Genomic DNA, 27,198 nt, shown 5'->3' on the forward strand with positions numbered 1-27,198 from the left:
CTTTACAACAAAAATTAAACAGATCCAAGACTCCTTTCCCTCCTCTGGCCTTAGAGCAGTTTCCAATTCTAGTAACCCATCAACTCTATCTATCGAGTCCAGTCCTGTTCTCTCTGAGTTTCCAGCTATGTCTGTTTCCACCTCTCTTGACCTCCTTCTTAAGATCAAGTCAGGTTCTCCTTTGGTCCCTTGTCCTGCTACCCTTTTGGCCAGAACCGCGAAGATTCTGAACCCTCTGATCAATCCAGTTCTCAATCTATCGCTGGCGAGCAGCATTGTCCCTCTGGCTTGGAAACAGGCAATGGTTGTTCCACTTCTTAAAAAAACCTGGCCTTGATCCTGAGAATCATGCAAACTATAGGCCAATTTCTCTTTTACCGGGTTTGGCAAAGATTGTGGAAAAGCATGTCCACTCTGTGCTATCCACTTTTCTTGAAACTCATGGCTTGCTTCATCCCACCCAGTCAGGCTTTCACTCCAATCTTAGTACAGAGACTGCTCTCTTGGAGGTAAATGAAGCCATCAAGGAAGTACTTGACTCAGGTGGAAGAGCTATGCTGGTGATGTTAGATCTGTCGGCGGCCTTTGACACCGTCCCTCATGAGGGTCTCCTCAGCAGACTTTATGAGATCGGTCTGAGAGGGACGGTGTTGAGCTGGCTTAGATCTTATCTAGCGGGTCATCGACAGGTGGTCTGGGCCCCCTGTACTCTGCCGAAGTGCCGCCTTTGGAGGTCGGAGTTCCTCAAGGGTCGGTGCTTAGCCCGACCCTTTTTAACATCTTTATGACTCCCTTGGCGGTGCTTGCGGAGTCTTTTGGGGCCCATATCATACGCTGATGACACCCAGCTTCTCTTCACCTGTAAAAAGGGTGCAGAGTTTGACGGAGAGGGCATCCGCGGGTGTCTTGGGGCTGTTTTCAGCGAAACAGCCTCAAGTGCAACCCTGACAAATCGGAGGTGCTTTTCTTCGGGTGTCAGGCTGACCCGCCATGGCAGGATTGGTGGCCTGTGAATATGTTCCCTCCCTCATCTTCCTCCTCGGTTGCTAAGAACCTTGGGGTCAAAATTGATAATAGTCTATCACTGAAGTCCCAGATCGTAGGCTTAACTGGTACCTGTTTTGGTCTTCTTAAAATGCTACGCAAGTTTCTCCCTTTGCTCCCTCTGGTCCATAGGAAGAGGACGGTTCAGGCCTTAATCTGTTCCAGGCTTGATTACTCAAATGTTTTATATTTGGGTCTTCCGGACTACCTATTGCAAAAACTACAAGTGGTCCAAAACTCGGCGGCGAGGGCCATTTTTGGCCTCCCCCACCATGCTAGAGCCTCGGATCTGTTACTCTCCCTTCACTGGCTTCCTGTCAGAAAGCGGATTGTTTTTAAGGCACTTACATTGGCGCACAAGGCACTCCGTGCTGTAGGTGCTAAGTACATCCAGAAACGTCTTACCTTTTACAATCCGACAAGATCCCTCAGATCAGAATCCCTTGGTCTGGCAACAGTCCCTACTATTAGAAAAGCTAGGGTAGGGGGACGCTCTTTCAAACATCCCGCTCCCAAGTTGTGGAACACCCTCCCCCTGGCACTCCGTTGTACTTCGAACCTGCTGGCCTTTAGAAAAGGTTAGAAAACTTGGCTCTATAGTCAATGATAGGTCTGCTTCCTTTTCATTTTTCCCTTCTGTTTCAGCTATGGGTCAAAAAGCGCCGGGACACTCCTTGGAGTAGCCGAGCGCTATATAAGACACCCATAACATTAACACCATGACGGTCGGCCACAGACATCGTACGGCGACAGGCCCGCACGATTTATAGCCAGGCATCGCTACGTGGCACCAGGAGTCAAAGACTCAGAAGTAGAGACAAAAGTCTCAAAAGTTAGTCAAAAAGTGACTAGGGTACGTGTTCTAATCGGATCTGCGCTTGCTGTCGCGGAAAAATAAATAACTGATGTCGGCGCACATGGGTGATGCCTAAGTAGACTCCGTGACATCATCTCATCACATACGACGCCAGGGACTGACGCGGAGCCGCATGACACCACCTACTGACGCGCAGGGGTACTGCTGACTAAAAACTTTCCGGATCCAGTCTGATGCTCAGGAATAGTCTAAGGTAAGGAATCTATCACTAACGTTTCTCTTTCAGATATATTCTTTCACGACATGCCAAGAGTTCCCATAACATTAATAATGTGTATATTCCACCAGATTCTATCAGAAAAATACTACCCCAGAACACCATTACAGCAGCTTGGCACTTATCAATCTAAATTTTCGGACCATAAAGTGCTAGTAAACTGAGACCTAAATGATATATTGACCCTGAAGCATTACGATCACTGGTCCTCCATGAACTAAAATAAATTGTATCACATTCCACCTTGTCACCTGCCCCAATAAAGCAGAGCATCAAGGACTTCTGGGTTGCTTTTATTTGATTAGGGCCTGATAAATCTAAATTGCCGCTTTAAACGGACAACCCTGCAATGGCCACTCATTACACATTTGGCCACAATACTGGACTGCACTCTAGTCACTATGTATTTTAGCAGCAATGGAGTTATTCCAAATTTTTTCCACAAGTGACCATTTACACCAAGATATAAACATTGATTGGAAGCCAAAGTTAAAGACTCTTAAAAACAATCTTATCAGAGAACACTGTTACTCGCCAGTACAAAATAAAAAGGAATATGCATACTGAAATTAAATATAAACAATGGATGCAAGTGTAAGGCAATAACCTGGTGCCAACTAGGCCCCGCATAACGCAAAAGGCATAATCAGCCTGAACGGTCTATAATTTTGACATTTTTGGTCAATTATCATCATATTGCATGTGAACAACTACGACCAACACTCTGGGGCGAGAAGGAGAAAACAGATAGCTACACCCACCACCTAGTATTTACCCCAGCTAAGAGATTTATGGAGCGCTGGAAAAAATGCAAAACAAAATCTGCATTAAAAAGCTAACTAAAATCTATGAGGCTAAACATTGGAACACGAGAACTGAATTTGAAGTTAAAAATTGGTTTAACATCATTAAATGGACTCACACCTAAGAGAGCAAGGCATTTTGGAGGCATATTCACAACCTAATAACAAGCAGTCATTCAACTCAATTGATGGAACAAACCTGGGATGCTTCTCTGAGAAACCTCTATTTGCTTCAAACATCAACAAAAAAATTGTACTTGCATCTCTTCTACCAACATTCGAAACAGATTAGAGATCATCCAAAAGCTCCTGGCCACGATCCACGTTGCAACACAGACAAAATGCGGCATTCCAAAATACCAGTCAAAGTGAAAACAGCTATCATGGACTCAAATACAAAAGATGTTACCCGTCCAAATGGAGTGCCCATGGCTGTGTTGAAGCAAGACTTAGCTTGTTGGCTCACTCTGCCCGTAACTCTTTACTAAGGCTTATTATCGAACAATATCATCCCAGACAACTGGTGTAGCTCAATAGGGCCTGAGAAATGAACTGCAAAATTATAAAATTATTGCCCTACTAGATGTCTAGGGTAATGCCTTTCGACAGGATACTATTAAAAGAACTAGAAGAGTGGGCCTTGAATCAGAACATTCTCCTAAAATTCCAGACAGGGTTTAGGAAACGCTATAAAACTCAATAAATCTTTGCAATCAGCCTACTTGCAAATAAAGTCTTGAAACAAAATTTGTCTCTTTATGCCTGCTTCTTCGACCACAGCGTAGCATTTGATAAAGTGAACTGTGGCATCCTATGAGGTAGCCTCAACCAGCTACTCAAGGAAATAACACTGTTACACATGGACACTCCGGTCCTGGCTCCACACTGGCAAAGAAAACTCCAACCAACTGGGAGCTTGAAGCAAGGTTGTGTATTGGCTCCAGGTCTTTTCAAACCTTCATGACTGCTGACCTATTACCATCTCTTACCAACTTGCTCAGCATGAGGCCTTACTACAGTATGCTGATGACCAAACTCAAATTGGCCCTCTAAGGGACTTATCCGGTCTCAATACCCGTAACATCAAGAATAATTTAAAACTAAATCTTGCAAAAACAAAAATTGTGAAATTCATCTCTAACAAGACCAGCTACTCAGTGAATCAAACCATAACAGATGCATACAATAACTTAGGGGTTTGGTTAGATGACAAATTAAAATTCAACCACCAACCCAAAGCTTTGTTTGCCTGCTGTGGTTGTCTAGCAGAACAAATTTATTTCTACACAACTAAAAATCCCGAAAAGCGCTTATGCTTTGGACATATTTAAAGCTGGAGTGGTCCCAGCACTCTTATATGGCTTTCCAAGCTGGGCTCCGCAACTTCATAAGAGCTTAGTCTTTATTCAGTACAATTAGGGCTTAATTTGTGCTGCCGAAAACACCCGTTAGCCAACTGAGGCTGGAGTTTGGGTTAATGAATATAATCTCATTAGCTGATCTCAGCTTCGTGAACTATGTTCGCAGGCTGAGAAGAATGTCTGACTAGTCCATAGAAAGCCTGATTTGCAAAGAATTAGAATCGTTTTTATAAAATTCACAAAGCCAACAATTGTGCCATCTTGAAAAGATCCTGAATAATCTCCATTTAAAGGACCTGCGGGAGTCCAGAACAGCCAATAACATTTTCAAAGCAGCAGCAGGAAGTGTTTGCTTGAGAACTAATTTAGAGGCCTTCGCTAGATTACCAAGAGCACATTTATTATTGCCATCTTTCACATTTCCTATTCAAACAGCAGCACCTTTCTATTAATTTAAAACATTCAATAGGCCTAAAATTCATCAGATGTAGATACCTACCATTCAAGTCCATCCAACCCATGACATTTAAAGACATGTCCTTGCTGTAGGGGGTGTGTCAGCAGATTAGATTCATTAATGCACCGAATCTGGCTTTGCCCCTTCTCTTCTACTGACAGAAGGAAATTCTTCTGCCTGTTTCACTCGCCTAGGAATTAGATCCTCTAAATTAGCACTAGACTAATGCCTGCATGGAACCGATATACAGCTTTTGACTAGATTTCTGAAGTTCGTTGATTTTGCAATAATCTCACTGGAGAAAAACGACATCAACCAGCACAGCCAGACATGCTCTGAGTCCAATCGGTCAACATTGAAGGATTCCATCTTACAGAATAAACAACGTTTTTTACTGAAATGTCCATGCATTAGCTACCCAGGGGTACAGCTTTAGAACTGGTGCGAAACCGCATCAAGAGTCCAGATTAAATGATAAACTTTTAACACCGTTTAGTCTGAATTAGAATTTACTATAATGTTTTATTGAGGGTAGATTATATGTTGTGTGGTTTCTTGTACTCGTATTGTAATGTTTTTAATAATCTATCAATAAAAGTTTAATAAAATTATCAAATATAAAAGACTGCCTCCTTTACCAGATGGTTCTGAAATTGATTATGATAAAGGTCCATTCATAAGTCGAGTTACTTTCTGGGTGGTGGTAACCTATAAATAAGTATCTTCATATCTATTTAAGCGTGTCTAGACACAGGATGCTTGTTTCTGGTTCAGGGAAGACCTGGCTTGGCAGTTCGGGCTGGACTGTCCCCATGAGGCACAGGTTCAAGACTAATTTGCATATAGCGGGGTCAGAACTGAGGTGGCTAAGTAAGCTAAAGAATGATGGATTCAAACCAGATCTGTGACTGGAGGCAACTGTCCGAAAAGGTTCAGTGCTCCGTCTACCAACCCCTTGTGTTCGATTTGTTTGCCCTAAGTTGGCAGGGTATGCCCAGACGTGGATCCCTTGCTCACTTTGCCACTGAATTCAAGCTAGCCTGGCTGATGAATGGTGTTACCCAGAAACCAGTCTCAAGATGCTTGTTTCCGGTTCAGGGAGGACCTGGCTTGGTAGTTTAGGCTGGACTGCTCCCATGAGGCACAGGTTCAAGATTGATTTGCACATAACTGGGTCTGAACTGAGGTGGCGCTATCAACCCAGATCTCGGACTGGGAGTGAGTGTCTGAAAAGTTTCAGCACTCCATCCATCATCCCCATGTGTTTGCTTTGTTCGCCCTAAGTTGGCAGGGTATGCCTAGACGTGGGCTCCTTGCTCACTTTGCCACTGGATTCAAGCTAGCATGGCTAATGTAGGGTGTTACCTAGAAACCAGTCCCAGGATGCTTGTTTCCGATTCAGGGAAGACCTGGCTTGGAAGTTAGGACTGGGCTGCTCCCATGAGGCACAGGTTCAAGAATGATTTGAATATGGGTGGGTCTGAAAGGAGGTGGCTAAGTGAGCCAAAGAATGATGGATTCAACTCAAACCAGTGAATGGGGTGTGCATCTGAAACGTTTCAGTGCTCCGTCTATCATCCCCTTGTGTATGCTTCCAAACTGGTGGGCAGGAAATCCTTCAGTGACCAGCATATCATCCTAAACTCCAACAAATCTATGTGGAGCAGAATCTCTGCCAGATATCGGAGTCCACTTATCTCCACCTCTCCAAGATGGCCTCCGCACCCAAGCAGATGCGTCCGTGGGTAGGGTCAGCTCTGAGTGGGTAGGAGAGAGGGGCTTTTCGCTGACCTAATTGTGGTCCAGTAAGCATCACTGCAGATCGTTTGCAGACTCCTCTTGAATCTGAATATATAGTTACAAATTTCCCTTATGGTGTGCCAACTGGAATTTCAATCCCCACTGCAGAAGAACAAAAGTTACTTACCTGTAAACTGTGGTTCTCCAGTATTGTGATCTTTCACAGATTCACATGCTTGAATATTCCCCGTCGTCGAAGTGGGAGTCCCACGGTACATAAAATAGCAATACCATATGCATGTATACATGAAAAATATAAAAAAATATATACATACATATAATGTAATAAAATTGTAAATTCTAAAAGTACCATAGAACATAATAGGCCCATTGAAAAGCCTAAGGGAGAACTTACTGTAGTAGCATATTAGAGTCATTATGTGTAGGTTCACATTCCAGCCAATCAGGCTGTAGCTGTACGAGAGTGGGGTCTGCAATCCTATGGTCACCCCCGATTTTTGCTTCACTGGTTTACGACTTTCCCTGGCTGTGGGCCTGCTAATCAGACCCACAGCCTAGCTGTTCTCTCTCTAAATTGACGCACATGTACCTTAGGTGCATTTACCAATTGGTACTGGGCCACCTTATCAGTCCCTGTACAGCATACCTTTGGTATCCAGGGCATGGGTGTACCCAGGGCCTACCAGGGGCTGCAGGATGTATTATGCCACCCCTGGCTGGCCACCCAAATCTGACACAACTGGCTGCACGACAGCTGGGGCAAGGTGGTGTAATCACCCTTTGCTTTAGATATAGTATCCCTAGGTCTAACCCTAAATTGGACACATGTATTCCTATCAGTCACTCCTATGGCAGGCCTTATCAATCCTGAAGGCAGAGTGCTTGGAATTATGTGAGATGGTGCTCTGGCATGAGCTGAGCCCGTTTGCAGCTTGCAGAACCAAGTCCTAATAGCTGTTCCATGATAACGCGTACCATATACTCTTAAGTGCATTATAATCCTCGCGGTTATTTGCTAACTTTGGTATCGCTTTATCAAAACATGTCGAGTAAGGTGTCATACGAATTGGAATACTAACCCCTCGCCAATTCTGGCGATGGGGTTAGCATTCCACCCTTCTAGAGGGACACGACATGTATGTAACTATGAACCCCGGTTAAAGTTAACTCGAGCCTCAGCATCACGAAATGGATGCTGCCACCACAGACACAAGTCTGACCTCCTGCTGCTGGGAGTCCTTCCAGCGAGGAGAGCTTGGACAAAGGGTTTCCTGTCAGGGGCGGGGCTAGCACCATCCCAGACAGGATTTTGTGTATCCCAGGTAGGCAGGGCTAAGAGGAAGGTGATTGCAAGTGGCACCCCGGTGCTCACTGTGCATATGCCGGCTCAAACCAGTTCCAGGGGCACCCCAGCCCCTAAGCTGGGGAGACCGGACAAAGGAGAGGGCAGTAACCACCCCCCTCCTGGTCCCACCCATGGGCAGGACCTAGGCGCGAGCCAGCCCCTTTTCTTAGGATAAAGGTAGGAGCGAGCCACCTTCCCAAATTAAATAGTCTTGAACTACTTTCCACGAAAGGAACTCTTGACATTCTCTAAAGACTCTCCCTTGTGGCTAAGGAGTAGCCACCCTGCACCAGCAGGCACCACCTAAGCGGTTGCGGTTTGCTGCACGTCCATCCTCCGGATCAAGACTGACCAGCTCGTCGAGACCCGGATTCCCTGCCATCCCTGACCTCTACTTGCATCATCAGCCCAGCTGAGATCCGTGGGTGTGACGAGACCTGAGGGACCGGCCATCTTTAAAACCTGCACAACGCTTAACCAGCACGACCGCCAAGGGATCCTCGAGTGAGTGCACTGGGGTTTGAGAAGCCCCAACCCAGAGCAGCTCCAGTACCGAAGTCCAGCCCCCCAGCATCCACGAGATCTGTGTGGGGCCCTTCTGCTCTTTGCTGCTTGCCACGTTGTCCGGTCACTTGCCCGTTGGCTAGTGGCCCTCTTGACGACTTACCACGACGTTTTCACCGCTGGTCTGGTTGCTCCAGACTGGCCCTTGCTCCCTTCCAAAAGAGGAGCACCCTGGACCCTCCTGGTCCACTCCAGACGCCATTTTGACTCCACCGCGTGGGCTTGCCTTTGCCAAGGTTTGTTGCACCAATCTTGGATCCAGCATCGCCGACAGCAGACACCCTCGTGGGACAGCTCGCACCTCCAGCCTGGTCGCCGACAACGCCTCCTGGCCCGTGTGGCTGCAGAGTCCAGCGTCGCCCACTCACCTGATCGCGGTGACCTCATCCGGTGCCATCCTGGTGCCCACACAATCACTGGCTAGTGGTTAAGAACTGAGTCCCCTCTGCTTTCAGGTCGTCTCCATCACTGATCCAGCCTTGGATCACACCGAACATCTTCACTGGTCGCCTGCCAGCAACATCTTCTTTCAGGCTCCATAGACTACAACGAGGATTCCCGACGTCATTTGAACCCTATGCAGCCGCAGCCCCTGGGCTAGGTAACCCGAGCATTTCGGTGCTCCAACGCAGGTTCACTATCCAAGTGTCCAGATCCTTTTTCGTTTTTAGTCTACCTAGTCGGATCCGTCCAGAAACAGTAACTTTAGAATTGGTAGCATCCATAGACTTTGTCCCGCATCCCGCGTGAGAGTGCACACTCTGCACCCGAGTTCCCTAGGCCTCCTGCTCTTAACCGTAGAGTTCAGTAGTGTAGTCCTAGCGGTCCTGAAGCCTCTGGATCGTGTTTCTCACCTGCTAGCATTTCGCATTCCACTTTTAGATTATATGGTTTTTCGTGCCCCTCGGGCATTTGTGTAAATTGTGCAACTTGTAGTATTTTCGTAAGAGTTTTGTATTGTGCTTAGCTCCCTGACTCATAAAGAGTTCAGGGTAGACTTGTTATAAATAAATATACTTTATTTTCATAACAACTTGTGTGGTGTCCTTTCACTTGGTGTTCAAGGGGTATATGTGATGGTAAAACAGCTGGCTTAACACGCCCTCTGGAGTTTAGCCTAAAGACTGCTCTTGTCCCAGCTACTAGGATAGCTGGTCTATAAGGTTGACTTACAACCGATCATCAATAAGGGTCGTTTGGTATGATACACAGTGATCACTAGAATAGTGAGCACTATATATCAGGCCAACTTCTCACAGTAGCCTCCTCTAGAACCTTCTCCTCAGAAGCCCAAGTCCTCAGATTTTCGTAGCACAAAGTAAGTAAAAAGGGCTTGAGGAGAAGAGAGCCTCTGAGGGGAGGATCGCATGTGAATCGATGAAAGACACCAATACTGGAGAACCACAGTTTACAGGTAAGTAACTTTTGTTCTTCTCCAGTATTAGGGGTGTCTTTCATAGATTCACATGCTTGAATAAGAGTAGAAAGCAGTAAATCATCACATAAGTCATAAAGGTGATATACCAAAGCAAGTAAGGTAAACATATCAGTCAAAATGCAATGAACTTTAAGATATTATTAGAAAAAAACCTTTATGACTGGAGGTGGGTAGCAACAGAGGCTCACCTTTATTGGAAAAGATTCCGCAGCACCGCTTGACCTACTGCCGCATCCGCGGCGTCTGTTGATTGTAGGCAGTAGTGTTTTGTAAAAGTATGGCTGCTCGACCAAGTAGCAGCTCTGCAGATTTGCCTCAGCGGTACCCCCGCAAAAAGGGCAGCAGAAGTAGACACCGCTCTAGTTGAATGAGCACGAACTGGAGCAGGAAGGGGCTTCCCAGCCCGTTGGTGGCAAAAGGATATGGTAGAAGATATCCATCTTGTTATGGTCTGTTTGGTAACAGGTTGTCCTTTGCAAATTGGGCCATACGCCACAAACAATTGATCTGACTTTGACAGTTGCAGTTCGCTGAATGTAAAATTTGAGACGTTTCACAACCAATGAGTGTAATGACCGCTCAGCTGGAGTTTGCGGAGCAGGAAAGAAAGTCTTCAGGATTACGGGTTCATTGAGATGAAAATCACAGGGAACCTTCGGGATGAATTTAGGATTAGTTCGCAATGTCACTGCCTCATTGGAGAATTTTAGAAAAGGAGGCTGTATGGTAAATGCCTGGATGTCACTGACACGCCTCGAGGATGTCAAGGCGAGCAAAAGAGCAACTTTCCATGTGAGAAATTTTAGACTTGCAGAGTGGATAGGCTCAAATGGAGGAAGAAGCAGTTGAGACCAGACCAAATTTAAGCGCCAAGCTGGTGGAGGGCGACGGATAGGTGGAAACATCCTAAAAAGGCCCTTGTAAAATTGCTTAATGATTCTCGAGGAACATAGATATGTAGAACCTGTGAGAAGTTGGCCTGATATATAATGTTCACTATTCTAGTGAGCACTTTGTATCAGTCCAAACAACCCTTATTGATGATTGGTTGTAAATCAACCTTATAGACCAGCTATCCTAGTAGCATGGATACGAGCAGTCTTCGGGCTAAACTCTAGAGGGCGTGTTAAGCCAGCTAATATACCATCACATATACCCCTTGAACACCAAGTGAAAGGATACCACACAAGTGTTATGAAAATAAACAGTGTATTTATTTAGATCACAAAAGCCCTGTACTCTTTATGAGGACAGGGTACTAAGCACACAACAAAACTCTTACGAAAATACTATAAGTTGCACAATTTACACAAATGCCCGAGGGGCACGGAAAACCATATACTCTAAAAGTAGAATGCGAAATTACTAGCAGGTAAAAACTGGACTAATAGGCTTTGGAATCGCTAGGACTGGACTACTGAACCTTCAGATTACTAGCAGGAGGCCTAGGGGACTCGGGTGCAGAGTGTGCACTCTCACGCGGGATGCGGGACAAAGTCTATGGAAGCTAGAATTTACGAAGTTAGTGATATCGGACAAATCCGACCAGGTAGGCTGAAAACGAAAAAGGATCTGGACCCTTGGATAGTGAGGCTATGCTGGGGCACCGAAATGCCGAAGTTACCTAGCCCAGGGGCTGCGGCTGCATAGGTCTGGAAAGACGTCGGGAATCCTCGTTGCAGTCTATGGAGCCTGAAAGAAGAAGTTGCTGGCAGGCGACCAGTGAAGATTGTTCGGTGGATCCAAGCCTGGATCGAAGATGGAAGACACCTGTAAGCAGTGGGGACCAAGTTCTGAATCACTAGCCAGTGATTAGATGGGCACCAGGATGGCACCGGATGGACTCACCTCGACCAGGTGAGTGGGCGACGCTGGGCTCTGCAGTCTCACGGACCAGGAGGCGTTGTCGGCGACCAGGATGGAGATGCGAGCTGTCCCACGATGGTTGCTGCTGTCAACGTCGCTGGACCCAGGATTGGGGCAACAAGTCTTGGCAAATTCAAGCCCACGCGGTGGACTCAAAATGGCGTCTGGAGTGGACCAGGAGGGTCCGGGGTGCTCCTCTTTTGGAAGGGAGCGAGGGCCAGTCTGGAGCAACCAGACCAGCAGTGTTGATGTCGTCGGTCGTCGTCGGGAAGGCCACAAGCCAGCGGGCTAGTAGCCAGACAACGCGGTGAGCAGCAAAAAGCAGAAGGGCCCCACGCAGATCTTGTGGATGCTGGAGGGCTGAACTTCGGTGCTGGAGCTGCTCAGGGTTGGGGCTTCTCGGACCCCAAAGCACTCACTCGAGGATCCCTCGGCGGTCGTTCTGGATAGAAGTCGTGCAGTTCTGATGATGGCTGGTCCCTCGATGTCTCGTCGCACCTACGGTTCTCAGCTTAGCTGTAGAGGTAGATAGAGGTCAGAGGTGCCAGGGAAGCCAGGTCTCGTCGTGCTGGTCGATCGGATTCCAGACGAAGGACGTGCAGCAAACCGCAGTGTTCTTAGATGGTGCCTGCGGGTGCAGGGTGACTACTCCTTAGTCACAAGGGAGAAATCTTGAGAAGAAGTCGAGAGTTCCTTTCGTAGAAAGTAGTTTCAGGATTCAAAGATGATCTAATTTGGAAGGGGGCCCGTTCCTATCTTTATACTAGGAAAAGGGGCTGGCACGCGACTAGGTCCTGCCCATGGGTGGGACCAGGAAGGGGGGTGGTTACACCCCTCTCCCATGCCGGACTTTCCCCAGCTCAGGGGCTGGTGTGCCCCTGGAACTGGTTCTAGCCGGCAGATGCATGGTGAGCACCGGGGTGCCACTTGCAGTCACCTTCCTCTAAAGCCCTGCCTACCCAGGATACACAAAACCCTGTCTGGGATGGTGCTAGCACCACCCCTGACAGGAAACCCTTTGTCCAAGCTCCCCTCGCTGGAAGGACTCCCAGCTGCAGGGGGTCAGACTTGTGTCTGTGGTGGCAGCATCCATTTTGTGATGCTGAGGCTTGAGTTAACTTTAACCGGGGTTCACAGTTACATACATGTCGTGTCCCTCTAGAAGGGTGGAATGCTAACCCCGTCGCCAGAATTGGCGAGGGGTTAGTATTCCAATTCGTATGACACCTTACTCGACATGTTTTGATAAAGCGATACCAAAGATAGCATATAACCACGAGGATTATAATGCACTTAAGAGTATATGGTACGCGTTATCATGGAACAGCTATTAGGACTTGGTTCCGCAAGCTGCAAACGGGCTCAGCTCATGCCAGAGCACCATCTCACACGATTCCAAGCACTCTGCCTTCAGGATTGTCAAGGCCTGCCATAGGAGTGACTGATAGGAGTCTGCGTCCATTTTAGGGTTAGATATAGGTATACTATATCTAAAGCAAAGGGTGATTACACCACCTTGCCCCAGCTGTCGTGCAGCCAGTTGTGTCAGATTTAGATGGCCAGCCAGGGGTGGCATAATACATGCTGCAGCCCCTGGTAGGCCCTGGGTACACCTATGCCCTGAGTTACAGGGTCTGATAAGGTGGCCCAGTACCAATTGGTAAATGCACCTAAGGTACACGTGTCAATTTAGTGAGAGAACAGCAAGGCTGTGGGTCTGATTAGCAGGCCCACAGCCAGAGAAGTCGTAAACCAGTGAAGCAAAAAGCAAAAATCTGTCGTGATCATCGGATTGCAGACCCTACTCTCTTACATGACCCCCCTCCCCCAAACTTTGGGACAATAAACTAACCTTGACCAGGTGAGTCTTCTTGCTCTAAGTGGAAATACCTGGAGAGCCCATCTGCATTGCCATGATCAGTGCCAGGTCTATGCTCCACTGTAAAATCCATCCCCTGTAGGGAAATGGACCACCTAAGCAGTTTGGGGTTTTCACCCTTCATCTGATTTAGCCACAAGAGGGGCTTATGGTCGGTCTGAATCTTGAAATGAGTGCCAAACAAGTATGGCCTCAGTTTCTTCAGGGCCCAAAACACAGCAAAGGCCTCCCTCTCAATAGCTGACCAATTTTTCTCTCTGGGGGTCAGCCTTCTGCTTATAAAAGCAATGGGCTGGTCATGACCATCAAAATTCAGTTGAGATAGAACAGCTCCCACACCCAACTCAGAAGCATCTGTTTGGACAATGAATGGTTTGGAGTAGTCTGGACTCTTTAGGATAGGTGCTGTGCACATGGCCTGCTTTAGGTCATCGAATGCTTTTTGACAGCTTGCTGTCCACTAAACTTTCTTTGGCATCTTTTTACTTGTCAGTTCATTAAGTGGAGTCATAATTGATCCATAATTTCTGACAAACTTTCTGTAGTAACCAGTCAGGCCCAAGAAAGCTCGAACCTGAGTCTGGGTGGTTGGAGGAGCCCAGTCCCTGATGGACTGTATCTTGCTCTCCAGTGGCTGAACCTGGCCTCCACCTACAAGGTGGCCCAGGTATACAACCTGTGTCTGCCCTATCTGGCACTTTGTGGCCTTGATAGTGAGACCTGCTGCTTGCAGTGCCTCTAACACTTTCCTCAGGTGGACCAGGTGATCCTCCCAGGTGGAGCTAAAGACAGCTATATCATCAAGATATGCTGCACAGAAGTCATCCAGCCCAGTGAGAACTTGATTCACCAGCCTTTGGAAGGTGGCAGGTGCATTTTTCAGACCAAAGGGCATTACCACAAATTGATAATGTCCACCAGGGGTTGAAAATGCTGTCTTGGCATCCTCAGCTAACCTGATTTGCCAATACCCAGCTGTCAGGTCAAATGTACTTAAGTAGTTGGCAGAAGCCAATCTATCTATAAGTTCATCTGCCCTTGGTATTGGGTGGGCATCAGTCTTAGTGACTGCATTGAGACCTCTGTAGTCTACGCAAAACCTCATCTCTTTCTTACCACCCTGGGTGTGAGGCTTTGGCACTAGAACTACTGGGCTAGCCCAAGGGCTATCTGAGGGCTCAATGACTCCCAGCTCCAACATTTTCTGCACTTCTGTTTTGATGCAGTCTCTAACATGATCAGGCTGCCTGTAGATTTTACTCTTGACTAGCAGGCTGTCACCAGTGTCAACCTCATGGGTACACCAATTGGTTTGACTGGTGTCAGAGAGAACATATGTCTGAAGGATTGAAGAACCTGTTTACAATCCTTCTGTTGATGTTCAGAGAGGCTGCCACAAAAGACCACACCATCTACTGATCCATCATCAGGATTCTGAGTGAGCAGGTCTGGGAGAGGGTCACTCTCTTCCTCCTGTCCCTCATCTGTGGCCATGAGCAAACTCATGTCCTTCCTGTCAACATATGCTTTGAGCCTGTTAACATGGAGCACCCTGTGGGGGCTCCTGGGAGTTCCAAGGTCCACCAGGTAGGTGACCTCTCCCTTTTGCTCAAGGATTGTGAGGGGCCCAAACCATTTGTCTTTGAGTGCTGCTAGGCCACTGGCTCCAACACCCACACCTTCTGTCCAGGCTTGTACACAGTCAGGACAGCCTTTTGGTCATGCCAAGCTTTTTGGAGTTCTTGGCTAGCCTCAAGGTTTTCGGAAGCCTTTTCCATATACTCAGCCATCCTGGAGCAGAGACCAAGTACATAGTCCACTATGTTGGTTGCAGGCTTTTTGAGAGGTCTCTCCCATCCTTCCTTCACCAAACACAGGGGTCCTCTTACAGGATGCCCATACAGAAGTTCAAAAGGGCTGAAGCCAACCCCCTTCTGTGGGACCTCTCTGTAAGCAAACAAAAGGCAGGGTATCAGGACATCCCATCTACGCCTGAGCTTTTCAGGTAGTCCATGAATCATCCCTTTTAGGGTCCTGTTGAACCTTTCAACAAGCACATTGCATTGTGGGTGATAGGGTGTGGTGAACTTGTAGTGGACACCACATTCCTTCCACATAGCAGTTAAATAGCTTGACAAAGTTTGCGCCTCTGTCAGAGACAACCTCCTTAGGGAAGCCCACTCTGGAGAACACTCCAACTAGGGCTCTTGCCACAACAGGTGCTGTAGTGGTCCTAAGGGGAATAGCTTCAGGATACCTGGTGGCATGGTCCACCACCACCAGTATAAACTTGTGCCCTGATGCTGTCTGGGGTTCCATTGGACCAACAATGTCAATCCCTACTCTTTCAAAGGGCACCCCCACCACAGGCATTGGTATAAGGGGGGCCTTTGTTGTGCCACCTGACTTACCCCTGGCTTGGCAAGTGACACAGGAGCGACAAAAGTCCTTGGTATCCTTATTCATGTGAGGCCAGTGAAAGTGTGAGACAATTCTGTCTCAAGTCTTGTTCTGGCCTAAGTGACCTGCAAGGGGAATCTCATGGGCCAAGGTGAGAAGGAAACCTCTCAGAGACAAGGGGATGACCAGCCTCCTGGTTGCACCAGGCTTGGGGTCTCTTGACTCAGAGTACAGGAGTCCATCTTCCCAGTATACCTTGGGGGCACCTGTGTCGTTCCCTGCAGCCTCAGCAGCAGCCTGCTGTCTGAGGGGTTCAAGAGAAGGGCAGGCTAACTGTTCCTTTCCCAGGTCTTCTCTGGAGGGTCCCCCTGAACCCAGAAACTCAACCTGATCAGGTTCAAGTTCTTTAGGCTCAGTTTCCCTCAGCTCTTTGAGGTCAGCCTCCTCAGACTTGATCCTCAACCTGGGGCAAGGGGGAAGGCAATGCCTTAACCCTCCTGCTCTTCCTCTTGGAAGGTGTCTGGTCCATTGTTCCAGGATCCAGCACCTGTTCAGTGGGGCATCTTCTGGCCTGTGACCTAGTCACAGCAAGCACATGTGCTGGCAAGCCTAACATTTCCATGTGAGTCCTCTGCTCCACTTCTGACCATAGCGATGACTCCAAATCATTGCCCAACAAACATTCAACTGGGAGGTCTGAACTAACAACAACCTTCTTTTGGCCACTTACCCCTCCCCAGGAGAAATCAACAATTGCCATACTATGGTGGGTAGTGCCAGGGCATTGGTCACTAGGTACTCTGGACCTAGCATGATCTGTCCAGGGTCCACAAAGTTAGGTGTCACCATTGTGACACTGGCACAAGTGTCCCTGTAGGCCTGAGCCATCTTGCCATTGATAAAAGGTGTCTGTCTGTATTTGCCCAAAGTATTGGGACTAGCATCAGGGGATATATCCACATCCCCTGTACAGACAAGGACAGCCTGAGTGAGTGTGCCAACTAAGTTGTCATACCCCTCAGAACCCAAGGTTAACCCAACTAATCCCTTGGGAGGTGCACTACCACTGCTGACTGTACTAGGGGGTGCAGGTGCCTTAGGGGCTGCAGTGGCAGGAGTGTGCCCTCCTTTCTTGGTGCACTCACTAAACCAGTGAGTTTTACTTTTACAGTATTGGCACCACCTTTTAGACTGGCCTTCTTGATTCTTTTTCTTCTGGGAAGCCTGACCCCCACCCTCTTTGGTTTGTTGTTGACCTGTCGAAGACTTCTGGTCATTTTGTTCACCTTTGTTATCTTTACCCTTCTGGTCTGCTTTCTTCTGACCACCCTGGTTCTGGCCCTGGTTCTGCTTAACCCTTGTTCTGACCCATCTGTCTGCCTTCTTTCCCAATTCTTGGGGAGAGGTCAGATCTGAGTCAACAAGGTGCTGATGCAACAACTGGTTCTGACAATTGTTTAAAATCTGTTCCCTCATGATCAGATTGTACAATCCTGTATAATCAGTAACCTTACTGCCCAGCAACCAGCCCTCCAAAGCCTTAGTGGCACAATCTACAAAGTCAGACCAATCCTGAGACTGAGTTTTCTGTGTATCCCTGAACAGCAACCTGTACTGCTCAGTGGTTAGGCCAAACCCATCTATCAGTGTAATTTTCAGGACTTGGTAATTGTTAGCATCCTCAGCTCTAGTAGTGAGGAGCTTATCTCTACCGTTACCTTCAAAGGAGAGCCACAACTGCCTCCAGGACATTTACATCTGGATGAGCGAGTCCTCTCAAGCTCAATGGAGCGAAAACTGAAATTATGCTCATGGGCAAGAAATGGACATCCATTCCCCCGTCGGTCTGGCCAGACGTTTTCGGTGAGGTGCCAACCCCGAAAAAAGAAATCAAGACACTGGGAGTCTGGCTTGAACCTGAGCTGACCATGAAGACCGAGGCAGCCAAAACAGCAGGAATCTGTTTTGGACTCATGCGATCCATCCGCAAGATCCTTCCTCTCCTTCCTCCACTATCCAGGAAACTACTGGTTCAAGGTCTCATTCTTGCCCGCCTGGACTACAGCAACGCCGTCAACCTCGGTGCCCCCGAATCCACCTTGGCGAAACTCCAACGCACCCAAAATGCGGCGGCGCGGCTCATTATGAATCTCCCCCCCAGAGCTTCGGCCAGGCCTGCCCTCAAGGCCCTACACTGGCTTCCTGTGCGCCAGAGGGTAGAATTCAAGGCCCTGTGCACTGCCCACAAACTCATCAACGGTGTAGGCCCAGCTGTCCTGAAAGACATGGTCACCCCATACAAAGCTCCCAGACTCCTGCGCTCGGACAACGAACGCCTGGCCACCGTCCCTAGATTCAGGAAGGTTCGCACCGGTGGGCGACGCTTTGTGGTCAAAGCGTCCTTTGGATGGAATTCACTTCCCCGCAGCCTGCGTCTGGAATCCTGCCACCTCCTCTTTCGTAAAAGACTGAAAACCCTCCTTTTTCCCAAATAGTATCCCTCCCCCCTCCCCTCAGGTCTCCATTGATTTCATAGCGCGGGGATGCCTCCGGGTCACCAGGCGCTCTATAAATCGCTAAAATAAATAAATAAAAGACAGCTGCCCACTGACTCTGGGGGATGCACTGGACAGTGCAGGCCCTCTCCAAAGCAGTTATCCATTTGTGGATATCATCCCATTGTTTAAAGGGGGGCACTATCTTACTCAGGTGTCTAGTGTCTAAACTCCTGTCTTTTTCTCTTGGGAGAATGCTGCCACCAGTGAGATCTAACCCACTTAACTTTTGCTCTCTAGCAAAGGCAAGCCTCTCTTTGGCCAGGGCAAGTTCTTCCCTTTCAATCCTCAGATTGGCTTCCCTCATCTTAGCTTCATGCTCCCTTCTCTTAGGGGATGACATCCCTCTATGAGAAGAGGTCTGAGAGCCATTGGTTCGAATGGATCTGTTAGAGCCTCTAGATAGAGACCTAACTCGTCCATTCCCAATGTTAAGTCTGCCTGAGAGTGGCCCAGGGGGTCCCCCAAATCCATTCTCATGCCTACTTAAGTTGGTCCTAGTGAGTCTGCTGACTTCTACCTGGCCTTTGTCTGCCTCATCCTCTGATAACTCCTCTTCCTCCTCCTCCTCGTCAGCATCATCTGCTGCCTGGAGGGGGTGGTCACGGTTACTAAAGGGTCCCTCTAAGGGGGGCAGATTCCCATCTGGATGAGAAGGATCTGTGTTGGCAGACCTCCTTGCATCATAAGTCTCTAAGAGACCAATCAGAAAAGGAATGGTAGGGTTAGAACCCTGTTTTAGCTTCCTGGATGTACAGATTTGGCTCATCTCCTGGAAGCTAAGAGCAGCATATCTGGAAGGGACCTGTGGAGGGTCCACAACCACAAGAGGGGTCTCTGAAGACTCTCCGTGGTTAGACATGCTTCTAGTGTGGTGTAAGTGATGCACCTACCTACACTATGTTTGCCTACTGGTCCCTTGCTAAGAGTTGTAGTCAGGGTGTGCTAGGCCCTGTTAACTACAACAGCTGGTTCAGTAGAACTCAGAGTATTCTAAGCTAAGTTATATGTACCTTAAATACTTATGTGATCTTTCACAATGATATTCTTAGGATACGTGTGGTAAAACAACAGCAAGCTCAAATCCCAACCGCTGCTCACCAATGTGAGAAGTTGGCCTGATATATAATGTTCACTATTCTAGTGAGCACTTTGTATCAGTTCAAACAACCCTTATTGATGATTGGTTGTAAGTCAACCTTATAGACCAGCTATCCTAGTAGCATGGATATGAGCAGTCTTCGGGCTAAACTCTAGAGGGTGTGTTAAGCCAGCTGTTATACCATCACATATACCCCTTGAACACCAAGTGAAAGGACACCACACAAGTGTTATGAAAATAAACAGTGTATTTATTTAGATCACAACAGCCCTGTACTCTTTATGAGGACAGGGTACTAAGCACACAACAAAACTCTTACGAAAATACTATAAGTTGCACAATTTACACAAATGCCCGAGGGGCACGGAAAACCATATACACTAAAAGTGGAATGCGAAATTACTAGCAGGTAAGTACTGGACTAATAGGCTTTGGAATCGTTAGGACTGGACTACTGAACCTTCAGATTACTAGCAGGAGGCCTAGGAGACTCGGTGCAGAGTGTGCACTCTCACGCGGGATGCGGGACAAAGTCTATGGAAGCTAGAATTTACAAAGTTAGTGATATCGGACGAATCCGACCAGGTAGGCTGAAAACGAAAAAGGATCTGGACCCTTGGATAGTGAGGCTATGCTGGGGCACCGAAATGCCGAAGTTACCTAGCCCAAGGGCTGCGGCTGCATAGGTCTGGAAAGACGTCGAGAATCCTCGTTGCAGTCTATGGAGCCTGAAAGAAGAAGTTGCTGGCAGGCGACCAGTGAAGATTGTTCGGTGGATCCAAGCCTGGATCGAAGATGGAAGACACCTGTAAGCAGAGGGGACCAAGTTCTGAATCACTAGCCAGTGATTAGATGGGCACCAGGATGGCACCGGATGGAGTCACCTCGACCAGGTGAGTGGGCGACGCTGGGCTCTGTAGTCTCACGGACCAGGAGGTGTTGTCGGCGACCAGGATGGAGGTGCGAGCTGTCCCACGATGGTTGCTGCTGTCGACGTCGCTGGACCCAGGATTGGGGCAACAAGTCTTTGCAAATTCAAGCCCACGCTGAGGTTCCGTGAAAATTGAAAGTGGTGTTTTCAACTCGCACGAATATGGTCGAGTCTGGTATCTATGAACCGCAAATGACAAGTTTAGTGGGTGTACGCGTTTTCGCTGTGCTAACCTGAACCGTTCGTTTGTTTCGTGGGTTTCTTCATCTGAACCCACGGGTTCCATCTTAGATACGGCATCCATTTTGTTTCTTGCCCTCAAGTAGCCAGCGAACGGACGCTGTCCGCTTCGCGACCCTGGGATTCCCAAACTCTTGCGGAAGACACGTTTCCTTTGAAGGTGTCTTTATGATGAGGGGGATGACACTGTAAGGCAGATGGCCCCGTTTGAGGCTCATCTTGCCGTGCCGGTCTATTGTCTCAATTGTGTATTCATTAGGCACGTCCCCTTTGATGCCTGCAACTCGTGTTTCCTGGTACCACCCCTTTTACACCCTCTTCGATCTGTTCACTGTCCTCGTCTTCCTCTGCACCTGTTTCTGTCCTTTCCTCGATTTGTTTACTACTGAATGGAATGTACTAATGGTGGGAAGATGTACTTTTACAGTTGGGAACTGCCAAATGTTACTGTAATCATGTTCCGGGCTCTGAATACATGAAAGCGACCCCTCATGATCTTTACGATGGGAACCGAGTTGTAATCCTTTGTGCACCATGTTATCCTATGCTTGAAAACTGTATAAAAGGAGCGACCCACAGATACAAGTTGAAACAGTCTCCTCGAACCTACACGTGTTGTGCTTCCTGTGACTTCTGTGTTCCCTGCAGTAATAAACCTCGAATCTTTGACGCCGAAGGAAGTGTCCCGTGTCTCTGTCATTTGTACGCACCGCTGGGTGTTAGAAAAACCCAGTCCTTCAAAGCGGTGGACTCAAAATGGCGTCTGGAGTGGACCAGGAGGGTCCGGGGTGACCATCTTTTGGAAGGGAGCGAAGGCCAGTCTGGAGCAACCAGACCAGCAGTGTTGATGTCGTTGGTCGTTGTTGGGAAGGCCACAAGCCAGCGGGCTAGTAGCCAGACAATGCGGTGAGCAGCAAAAAGCAGAAGGGCCCCACGCAAATCTGGTGGATGCTGGAGGGCTGAACTTCGGTGCTGGAGCTGTTCAGGGTTGGGGCTTCTCGGACCCCAAAGCACTCACTCGAGGATCCCTCGGCGGTCGTGCTGGATAGAAGTCGTGCAGTTCTGATGATGGCCGGTCCCTCGAGGTCTCGTCGCACCTACGGTTCTCAGCTTAGCTGTAGAGGTAGGTAGAGGTCAGAGGTGCCAGGGAAGCCGGGTCTTGTCGTGCTGGTCGGTCGGATTCCGGACGAAGGACGTGCAGCAAACCGCAGTGTTCTTAGATGGTGCCTGCGGGTGCAGGGTGACTACTCCTTAGTCACAAGGGAGAAATCTTGAGAAGAAGTCGAGAGTTCCTTTCGTAGAAAGTAGTTTCAGGATTCAAAGATGATCTAATTTGGAAGGGGCCCGCTCCTATCTTTATACTAGGAAAAGGGGCTGGCACGCGACTAGGTCCTGCCCATGGGTGGGACCAGGAAGGGGGGTGGTTACACCCCTCTCCCATGCTGGACTTTCCCGATCTCAGGGGCTGGTGTGCCCTTGAAACTGGTTCTAGCCGGCAGATGCATAGTGAGCACCGGGGTGCCACTTGCAGTCACCTTCCTCTAAAGCCCTGCCTACCCAGGATACACAAAACCCTGTCTGGGATGGTGCTAGCACCGCCCCTGACAGGAAACCCTTTGTCCAAGCTCCCCTCGCTGGAAGGACTCCCAGCTGCAGGGGGTCAGACTTGTGTCTGTGGTGGCAGCATCCGTTTTGTGATGCTGAGGCTTGAGTTAACTTTAACCGGGGTTCACAGTTACATACATGTTATGTCCCTCTAGAAGGGTGGAATGCTAACCCCGTCGCCAGAATTGGCGAGGGGTTAGTATTCCAATTCGTATGACACCTTACTCGACATGTTTTGATAAAGCGATACCAAAGATAGCATATAACCACGAGGATTATAATGCACTTAAGAGTATATGGTACGCGTTATCATGGAACAGCTATTAGGACTTGGTTCCGCAAGCTGCAAACGGGCTCAGCTCATGCCAGAGCACCATCTCACACGATTCCAAGCACTCTGCCTTCAGGATTGTCAAGGCCTGCCATAGGAGTGACTGATAGGAATCTGTGTCCATTTTAGGGTTAGATATAGGTATACTATATCTAAAGCAAAGGGTGATTACACCACCTTGCCCCAGCTGTCGTGCAGCCAGTTGTGTCAGATTTAGATGGCCAGCCAGGGGTGGCATAATACATGCTGCAGCCCCTGGTAGGCCCTGGGTACACCTATGCCCTGAGTTACAGGGTCTGATAAGGTGGCCCAGTACCAATTGGTAAATGCACCTAAGGTACACGTGTCAATTTAGTCAGAGAACAGCAAGGCTGTGGGGCTGATTAGCAGGCCCACAGCCAGAGAAGTCGTTAACCAGTGAAGCAAAAAGCAAAAATCTGGGGTGATCATAGGATTGCAGACCCTACTCTCCTACAGAACCATCATGACGGAAGCGGGAAATCGCCGCCAGAAACACTATAAGAGTTGAGTGTGAAAGTCCTGATCTCGCCAGGGATAAAAAGAAGGGCAAGATCTGTTCAGGTTTTGCAGTCATGGGGTCCAAATCTTTAGTGCGGCACCAGACACAGAACCGCTTCCACTTTAATTGGTAGGTCTTAATGGTGGATGGAGCGCGAGCGAACACCTCTCTGCAGTCCTCGTCGATATTTAGACGTGCAAATTCATTGTATTCAGGTTCCAGGCATGGAGTTGGAGGTATGCCGGATCCGGGTGACAGATTTGTCCCTGCTTCCTCGTGAGGGGGTGAGGTAGAGGATGAAGCGGTATCGGGTCGGAGAGTGATAATAGGAGCAGGTCCGTGAACCATAGACGCTTTGGGTGCAATCAGGATGATGCGGCAAGGTTAAAACCTCATGCTGTGTAACAGGCGAGGAATTAGAGGAAGTGGAGGGAAAGCGTAAATGAAGTCGTTCGACCAATTGATCGAAAATGCATTTCCGCATGACTCTGTGGGGATGCCGACTTGCAAAGCGTTGGCATTTCCTGTTGGTAGCAGTCGCGAAAAGATCCATCTGCGGCTGGCCCCACCGCCAGAAGATGAAATCGGCGGTTGATTGGTTGAGTACCCACTCGTGATTGTCTGACGACGCGCGGCTTAATGAGTCCGCCAGAACATGGGCAACACCCAGCACATGGATGGCTGTGAGATGGATTTGATGTTGAATCACCCAATCCCATATGTCTTGTGTCAGTTGTGAAAGCAGGAGAGACCTCGTGCCGCCCTGCTTGTTGAGGTAGTGCATGCTGGTGGTGTTGTCTGTCCTCACTAACAGTGTGACCCTGCACTGACCTCTGGAAGGATTTCCGGGCCAAGAAAATCGACAAGAGTTCCAGGCGATTGATATGCCAAGTACGTTGGGTCGCCGTCCACTTTCCTTTTACAGACATGCTGTCAAGATGCGCTCCCCATCCCTCGAGAGACGCGTTTGTTGTAAGCGTCAGAGTCAGAGGTTCGTCTTGGAATGAACGGCCCGTAGATGTTTGGAGGGTGAGCCCACCACTCCAGCGCTTTCTGGATGCGAGGTGTTAGAAGGACTTTGTCCTCGAATGACCCTAACACCTGTTTCCACTGTTTGTCTAATTCCTCCTGTAGAGTCCTCATGTGCAATCTGCAATTGGGGATAATTTGGATGCACGAGGAAATCATGCCAAGGAATGAGTTGAACATTCGAACAAAAACGTACAGTTTTGACTATAGGAGTTGCACCATCTTTACCATGCGGTCCTGTCTTTCTTTAGAAAGAAACACTTTCCCCCGCCGAGAATCTAGCGAGGCTCCGAGAAAATCTCGCCTTTGCGAAGGATGAAAGTGTGACTTTTGGAAATTGATTGAAAACCCCAAGGTTTGGAAAAGGGAGACGCAGAGCTGAGTGTGCTGCTCCGTCAGTTGAGAAGTCTTGGCCTTGATAAGGCAGTCGTCCAGGTATGGATAAAATTGGACGCCTTGAAGACGCAGGAAGGCAGCTACCGGGGCCAAGATCTTGGTAAAGACCCTCGGCGCTGATCGAAGGCCAAATGGTAGGACTTTGAATTGGAAGTGCAACTGTCCGACTGTGAAGCGTAGATACTTCCTGTGTCTGGGGTGAATTGGCACATGGAAATATGCGTATTGGAGGTCGATCGTTGAAGAGATTATTCTGGATTGAGATAATTCAGAATTTGAAGCAGAGTTAACATCTGAAAAGTTTTCGAAATGATAAATTTGTTCAGGGCCCGTAAATCCAAAATTGGACGCCATTCTCCCGACTTTCTTGACTAAGAAAAACCGGGAATAAAATCCCTTGCCGCGTTGACCTTGCGGCACTACCTCGATGGCTCCTTTTTTGATCATCAATTTTACCTGGGCCAAAAGTTCTTTGAGATGGGAAGAGGGTGGCCCCGAAGGTGGACGAGTGGAAGGGAATTTTGTAAACTCCAGAGTATGTCCTTTGGAGATAACGTCCAGGACCCATTGGTCGGAGGTGATTTCGGACCATTTGAAAAAGTACCTTGAGATGCAACCTCCAAGATTTACAGTCGGCAGAAGGAACTGAGACTGTCACTGCTTTTTAGGTCTCGCCTGTTGTCGATGCGCATGCGCATCGAGCAAAGCGAGACTATTGCGAGTTATCCACTCTTTATCCACACTGCAAGGAATCGTGGCGATTCCTTGCAGTGCACGATAAATTTAAGGTCAATGCGCATGCGCATTGAGCTTATGCGCATGCGCATTGACCTTAAAAGTCACGGGCGCGTGCACGTCCGTCTTTGTTTACCCCTCCGCCCCCTCCCGCCGTGTCGCATTTCTCCTCCCCCTCCCCTCTCTTCCTTTCGTCTTCCTGCCGTGTCGCACCTCTCCCCTCTCCGCCCCCTCCCCTCCCCTGCCCGCCCCCTCCCGCCGTGTCGCATTTCTCCTCCCCCTCCCCTCTCTTCCTTGCGTCTTCCGGGCCGTGTCGCACCTCGCCTGCACGTTTTCGGCAAGGAACTTTGTCAGCGCTTGTCTCTTTTTGCCCACTGAAATAACCGTGTTTTATGTTCATCAGGCTACGTATGTGAGCGGAAAGAGCTGCTGGCAAATGGCTGCTGCAACATCAATGTGCCAAGTTCGCAGTTGCACAGCTGCAAGAGCTGCCTGCCAAATGGTTGTTGCAGTGTATATGAGTACTGTGTCTCCTGCTGTCTTCAACCCAATAAGGTTTGTGGGCTCCCGGCTTTTGATTGTTTTTCCCCTTTTCAAGGAGTTAGCTTGAATTAACTTGTGAGCACCTCTGCTCTTTGCCAGCAGGTTAGGTTGGAACAACATCTGAACCGGACATTTGTCATTCAGGTAGGTTAGGACTGGTTATGGCAGACTCTTCAGTAGGTTAAGTTAAAAATGTGTGTTCTTCCGACCAGCCTCAAGAGAAAGTGAGTCTACCATAGTTCTCTTTTGTCATCTAAGGGATTACTTTAGAAACGTGTCTTGCTTTCTTTGTAACCGGCTAACTAGACCTGTGACTCTTTTATATATAAGATCTCACTGCACATAAGGAGAAAATCTCTTTTCTTTAAAATAAGGTTGGTGCAAACCCTTCTGCTGGCAATTATTAGTGTTCAGTTCTCTTCTCTTAATTGTTTTGTTTAAACAAAGTCTGATACAACACAGAGTAACTATATCTCAATACCGACTAACGAATACTGAAAATTAATTTACGCCCGGGGAAAGTGGTGGCAGACCTCTCCGACTTACGTTTTCTCGATCTCCAGCTCCACTCAAGCTTCTGCTGCTACCTGTACTTCCCAGTAGGCCATGTCGCACCTCTCCCCTCTCCGCCCCCTCCCCTGCCCGCCCCCTCCCGCCCGTGTTTGTTTACCCTTGCCTACTCTCTCTCTCCCCTCCCCGCCCCCGTTCCGCCCCCTCCCCTTCCCGCCGTGTCGCATTTCTCCTCCCCCCTCCCCTCTCTTCCCTCCGTCTTCCTGCCATGTCGCACCTCTCCCCTCTCCCCTGCCCGCCCCCTCCCGCCGTGTCGCATTTTTGTAGAAAGGCGCAGAGGAACCAAGCCAAAGCGCTGTTGGAAATGCAGCAAGCTTATCCGTGACCTCCTTTGGGTAGCCTCGGGCTTCGTTTACTCTACCTGTCTGGGCTGTTGTAGGCAATCCCACTGTCCTCGCTGTGGGCCGCCCCTGAAAGTTGCGCTCGTCAGTCTCTCAGAATCTCTGGGTACTGGTAGAATGTCTGCAGCATGCTTTTGGGCAGTCTCGCTGCACTTCCGGTGGGCACTTTTGTCTGGTCTGTTCTGTTGGAGCCTCACACCCTCCATGGCAGTGATGCTGGCAGTCTTATTGCCCTGAAAACGGAGGTCTCCTATGTGTTCCTGCCGCAGTCTCTCTGTCTAGTCTATG

The sequence above is a fragment of the Lissotriton vulgaris genome, chromosome 3_1, assembly GCF_964263255.1.
Source record: "Lissotriton vulgaris chromosome 3_1, aLisVul1.2, whole genome shotgun sequence".
NCBI lineage: Eukaryota > Metazoa > Chordata > Amphibia > Caudata > Salamandridae > Lissotriton > Lissotriton vulgaris.